General features: G+C 47.8%; 1 long non-coding RNA gene across 1 annotated transcript; it reads left to right on the plus strand.

The window, feature by feature from the left end:
* Positions 1-349: 349 nt before the first annotated feature.
* Positions 350-3,805, plus strand: LOC140461129 (uncharacterized). Its single transcript, XR_011954465.1, has 3 exons — positions 350-423; positions 1,265-1,419; positions 3,624-3,805. It is a non-coding gene; the product is annotated as an uncharacterized lncRNA (long non-coding RNA).
* Positions 3,806-6,697: the final 2,892 nt, after the last annotated feature.

Consider the following 6,697-nt stretch of genomic DNA (forward strand, 5'->3'; position numbering starts at 1 on the left):
ACTGCATCAATTAGAAATTTAAGAGGGTGCACCGGGGGACGATATACATTCAGGATGTCATACTCTTCTCCATGTGTTAGAGCTGTAAGAACGATGGACCATCCATGTTCATCCTTAATTTGTTCAATAACCTGGACAGGGAGGTTCATTCTTACCAGTATAGCCACTCCTCTACACTTGGAGCTAAAGGAGGAGAAGAATACCCAACCCCCCCCAACTGCTGCAGTTTCAGATGTTCCTTATCATTTAAATGTGTCTCTTGCAGCAGGGCGATGTCCACCCTTTCTTTTCTAAGGCTTAACAGCATCTTTTTAATGGGGGAATGGCTCCCTTTCACATTTCAGGTGCACCACCTGAACGAATCAGTAGCCATGGTCATCCAGGGCAGCCTGTGGTTATCCAAGAGGAGGAAGCTTATCTGAGGTGTGGTGAGCGACAAAGACATTAACTCTATAAAGTCTAAAAACTACTCCTATTAAAAACTACTATAAATAAAAATCTAACCACCACATATAACTTAAGCAAACACTCAAATAACCCCAATTATGTAGAGATCTCCCCCCTCATCTCTCCCCTCAACTTCCCCCCCCCCCCCAACTCCCCCACTCCCCCACCCTTGCCACCATCCCGGCTCCTTCCCACTGAGGCTGTGCCCCAAGCACCAGGCAATTCACAGATTGAAAAAAGCATGTTATTTACATTCTAAGAGTTAACAATGGATGCCCATCTCCCCACACCCCTTCTCCATACATCTTAACCACAGATATAGCCACCCCCAATCCAAAAACAAAAGGACAGCAGTGAATAAAAGGACCCAGACAAGTCCTAACTGACTGTTTTACTAAATAATTCCAGTTTTACATTAAGGCAGTACATATAAAGCCGATAACCACAACAAAAAGAGGAGAGAGGAGAAAAAAAGGGGCAAAAAGTAGCATTGTCTGTAATGATGTCCCGCCTTCACCCCGACCTGAGTCCTTTAATTCAGAGAATTCACAAAGCCCTTTGCCTTTTCTGCTGAATCAAAATTATATACCGTCCCTCCATGAGAGAAATGCAACACGGCCAGGTACCTCAAGGAATATTGAATGTTCAGATCCCTTAATTTTCTGTTAACTTCATCAAATGCTCTTCTGTTCTTATTCCAGGCTCCCGAGAAGTCCTGAAAAGACATTATTCTTGAGCCTTTGTGCATTAAGGCCTCTGGATCTCTTACCAGTCTTCTTGCTGTTTCAATCACTAGCTGTTTTACTTTATAATGCAGGAGTTGCACTAGGACCGTGCGGGGGCGCGGTTCCGGCCCTGACCGCATTTCCATCCGGTGGGACCGCCCCACACTCAACAGACCCGACTCCGACTCCAGCCCCAGGAATCCAACGAGGTCTTCACCTTCCTTGCATTCCGGAAGACCCACGAGCTGTAAGAGTTTTCTTCTACTTTTGTTTTCCAGGTCGCCTACTTGCTCCTGAAGGACACGAACCTGGTCTTCTAGCGTTCAGATCCTTCCTCCTGAGACCTCCGCCACGGTCTCCGATGCCACGGTTCTCTCCTCCGCTGCCTATTCTCTTCGGTCCAACATTTGAATTTCCTGCTCATGCTTTTCCAGCGTGGCAGGTAGTGGTTCCACTGATGCTTCAATCTTATCTCAGAGTTTGGCAAACTCCAAGAGTAACTACTGCTGCCCCATTAAATCCAAAGGGTCTGCCCTGGGAGTTTGAGCAATGGCTCCAGGCACCCCCGATGCAGAAGGGGAATGCCCTGCCTGCTGCATCCCTGTCAGCCCCTTTCCTCCATTTGCTTTCATTCTGAACCTAACGCTGTCAAACCACAATTCTAGCAGCTCCAGACGTTCAGTAAGTTTCTATTAGCAATTTCTTTTCTCTTACAGATGGTTAATGAGGTGGGGGGGAGGGGGTAAAGGTCCACCTTGTCAGGGGTATGGCACAGAGCCCCGCACAGCAGACAACTCAAACCACTGCAATCTTGGATTTCCAAGAAAATGGTTTTAAGACCAGTACAGAACAGCTACAGGGTCATACAGCACAGAATGGACCCTTCGGTCCAACTAGTCTATGCTGACTATGTTCTCAAACCCAACTAGTCCCATTTGCCAGTGATTGGCCCATATCCCTCTGAACATTTCCTATTCATGTGCTTATCGAAATGTCTATGAAACATTGTAACTGTACCTGCATCCACTACTTCCTCTGGACACCCATCCACACAAGCCAATCTCTGTGTGAAAAAAATGGAGCTCTTCATGTCTTTTTTAAAATCTTTCTCCTCTCCCCTTCAAAATTTACTCCCTAATCTTGAAAGCCCCACCCGAGGGAAAGGACACCTGCCTTTCACCTCATCTGTACCCCTCATGATTTTATAATCCTCTATAACCTCACCTCTCAATCTCCTCTGCTCCAGTGAAAGAAATCCCAGTCTATCCACCTGGCTGTAGGTATATTCATATCCAGTTATGATCTGTTCAATGCTGGTGCAGGCTCAAAAGACCAAATGGCCAACTCCTGCTCCCAATTCTCTCACTCTGTGTCCAGAACAGCATTGGGAGATTGAGAAAGGGGAGGGATAGATATCTTGTTTGTTTTTATTTTTAAAATGCACTTGATTCCAACAAATAAAAGCAACAGGTACAAGTACAGCACATGCAGTATTCCTCATTGCAGCTTCAAGGTTTTGTGTCCTCTTCTTCCGCATTGGCTCCAGCACATTCGGCTTCCTTCCCCTCCCCCCCCCCCCCCCCCCCATCCCCGCCCTGAGCCGTTGATACTTCCATTGTTTATAAAATCAAGAGAGGCATGGATAGGGTAAATAAACAAGGTCACTTCTCTGGATATCAAGAACTAATGAATAATAGGTTTGGGGTTGTGGGGGAGATTTAAAAGGGACCTAAGGGGCAATTCATGGAGAAGATGGTGCATGTAAGGAAAGAGCTGCCAGAGGAAGTAGTGGATGCTGGCATAATCCTAACATATTTAAAGGCACCTGGATGTGCATATGAATAGGAAGGGTTTAGAAGGATATGGGCCAAATGCTGGCAAATGAGACTAGATTCGGTGAGGATATCTGGTCAGCATAGACCAGTTGGACCAAAGGGCCTTTGTCTGTACTGTAGATCTAGATGACTCTGGTTTGCCACTTCAGTCTGTTCAGTTTCTCTCTAGTATCATTGCCTTGATGTCTCATTCCAAAACTCCCCCACCCCCGTGGGGGCACGTTAACCATTTTGTGTTTGGTTGTTTGTCAAGAAGCTGAATTGCAGGTTCATCCTGAATGTACACACTTTATTTTTGCTTCCCAAAATCACTCTCAACAGTATCCCAATGTCGTGGAAGATATTAATTTTCAGGTGGAGGTATCCAAAATTCAGAGAGATGTCAGTCATGACTGTTTTGCTCTTCTGTCCCTGTCAGATCCTGAATCAGCACTTTCAGGAGAATTAGAATGGACTGAGAACAGAGGGAGGGAGAGAGAGAGAGAGAGAGAGTGGGATGGTGCTTTCAGTTTTGTGGAATAACAAAAGAAAAGAATGTTCTGTAGAAAGTAGAATTGCTTGTTCTGAATTTCTACCCTGGACTGACAGTGATGATTTTTGTAACCTCGTTTTACAGAGTATTTGAAGATCTGAAGATGAAGTTTCAAAATCAAGACATGAAGTGCTTATGCCTGAACCATTGACTCTCCTGCACTTCGGATGCTGCCTGACCCATAGTTTTTGACTCTGATTCTCCAGTATTTGTGAGCCACTCAATCCATCGGAACTGCAACAATTTTCACCTATGATCCAATTGGTTCCTGTTTCAGTGCGTTTTCAGCATCAGTGGGACTGGAAGAGAGACCCTACTGTTGCAGCAACGCACTGAGTGTGGAGCCTGAATCAGTTGTCTGGCCTGGATAGAGGAATTCAAGGCAGGGAGGGGGCATACACGCGTTTGTGTGCAACTGTAGCTTCGGCGATGGAGAAACCATGGAAGTGTGGCGACTGCGGGAAAGGCTTCCGTGTCCCGTCTGCCCTGGAGACACATCGGCGCAGTCACACCAGGGAGAAGCCATTCTCCTGTCCTGAGTGCGGGAAGGCCTTCAGTGATTGCTCTGCCCTTCTGAGGCACCGACGGGTGCACACAGGGGAGAGGCCCTTCAGCTGCCCTGAGTGCAGGAAGAGCTTCAGCGATTCCTCCGCCCGACTGAGGCGCTTGCGGGTTCACACAGGGGAGAGGCCCTTCAGCTGCCTCAAGTGTGAGAAGGCCTTCAATGATTCCTCTGCCCTGATAAGGCACCAGCGGGTGCACACAGGAGAGAGGCCCTTCCGCTGCCCCGATTGTGGGAAAGTGTTCACTCGCTCCTCCCACCTCGTGATTCACCGGCGGGTCCACACCGGTGAGAAGCCCTTCCCCTGCCCAAAATGTGGGAAGGCCTTCAGCGATTCCTCTGACCTGCTGGCCCACCGGCGGGTCCACACCGGTGAGAGGCCATTCACCTGCTCTGTCTGCGGGAAGTGCTTTACACGCTCTTCCGACCTGCTAAAGCACCAGCGGGTCCACACTGGGGAAAGGCCCTTCAGCTGCTCTGAGTGCGGGAAGGGCTTTACCCAGGCCGCCCACCTGCTGACACATCGGTGGGTCCACACTGGGGAGAGGCCGTTCACCTGCCTCGAGTGCGGGAAGGGCTTTGCTGTCTCCTCCACTCTACTGACGCACCAGCGGGTACACACTGGGGAGAGGCCGTTTGCCTGCCCCGAATGTGGGCAGAGATTCACAATGTCCTGCAGCTTGAACAAGCACCAGCGGAGGCACCAATGCTCCCAACAATCAGATTCTGCCGGTAACGCTGCTGAGGGTCATCCCCAGGACTGAACTTCCTGCCCTTTCTGATAGTGGGTGCAGTGGGAGAGCTGATCGGCTTTTTTTGTTTTCTACTGGGGGGGGCGGGGTTGGGAGTGGTGGTGGCTCATTGGTTAGCACTGCTGCCTCATAACACCAGGGACGCAGATTTCATCCTGAGGGTGACTGTCTGTGTGGAGTTTGCACGTATTCCTCCCCCGCTCCCCCGCCCCCCCACCCCAGCCACCAGTGTCTGTGTGTGTTTCCTCCGCGTGCTGCAGTGTCTTCCCAAAGTCCAAACATGCGCATATTTGGGCAAATTGGCCAAGCTAAATAGTCCCATAGTGTTCAGGAGTGTGTAGGTGTGGTGCATTAGTTAGGGGTAAGTGCAGAGTGATAGGGTAGGAGAATGTGTCTGGGTGAGTTACTCTTCAAAAGGTCGCTCTGAACTTGTTGGGCAAAAGGGCCCATTTCCACACTGCAGGGACTCTGTGATTCTGTGAACATTGCTTCCAGTTGGCGCTGCTGCTCATTGATCCCAGGACCCGCACAAACCGAAGACCACAAGACCATTGGAGCAGAAGTTAGGCTATTTTGACCCATCGAATCTGCTGCACCATTTGTTAGAGACAAAAGAAAAAACTGCAGATACTGGAATCTAAAATAGACAAACAGGAGGTTGGGCACAACAAGGCAGGCAGCACCAGGAGGTGGAGAAGTCAGCATTTCAGGTATTATCCCTCAGGACTGAAGAAGGATTCTTCCCGAAACATTGACATCTCCATCAGAAATGATTTATCAGGATGTTGTTAGAACGAGAGGGCATAGGTTTAGAGTGAGAGGGGAAAGATTTAAAAGGGACCTAAAGGGGAAACATTTCATGCAGAGTGTGGTGCGTGTATGGAATAAGCTGTCAGAGGAAGTGGAGGAGGCTGGTAGAATTACAGAATTTAAAAGACATTTGATTGGGGACATGAATAGAAAGAGTTAGAGGGATTTGGGCCAAGTGCTGGCAAATGGGACCAGATTAATTTAGAATATCTAGTCAGCATGGACGAGTTGGACTGAAGGATCTGTTTCCGCACTGTACCTCTTTATGACTACTGGTCCTGATGTAAGTTTAGAATTGAGTAACTTTGAATAATTCAATCTTCTTGAATTCACCTCCTGAAAGGTTTCAAATGAACCCTTCCAAGCGATGTGATTTAACTACGCCGAGTTGGATAAAGTATCCCATCAAGTTCAACATGAATGCGCAGTTGAAGAAGTTGAAGTCAAAAGTCACACAACAACAGGTTTATTTATTTGAAATCCCAAGCTTTGGGAGCATTGCTCCTTCATCAGTGCTGCTCCTTCATCACTTCACCTGATGAAGGAACAATGCTTCGAAAGCTCATGAGATCAAATCAATCTATTGAGATTGTCACCTGGTGTTGTGTGACTTCTGACCTGTCCATCCCGCATCTCCACATCAGAGTTGACAAATGAGATCAGATTTTATTCAGCATGATTTAGTGAGATATTCATCTGGATGTCCTTATGCCTGAAACATCGATTCTCCTGCTCCTCAGGTGTTGCCTGACCTGTTGTGCTTTTCCAGCATCACACTCTCAACTCTGATCTCCAGCATTTTCAGTCCTCACTTTTTCCTGGTTCATGTGGAAATTCAACACTGTCAGAGTGACAAAGAGACGCCAGTCATAGAATACTATCGCACAGAGACAGGCCCTTCAGCCCAAACCGGTCCATGCTGACCAAAATGTTTGTCAACACTAACCTCATTTCCCTGCACTTGGCCCATATCCTTCTAAAGTTTTCCTATCCATGTATTTGTTGAAACACCTTTTCAATGTTGTTAATGTACC

The sequence above is a fragment of the Chiloscyllium punctatum genome, chromosome 36, assembly GCF_047496795.1.
Source record: "Chiloscyllium punctatum isolate Juve2018m chromosome 36, sChiPun1.3, whole genome shotgun sequence".
Classification (NCBI taxonomy): domain Eukaryota; kingdom Metazoa; phylum Chordata; class Chondrichthyes; order Orectolobiformes; family Hemiscylliidae; genus Chiloscyllium; species Chiloscyllium punctatum.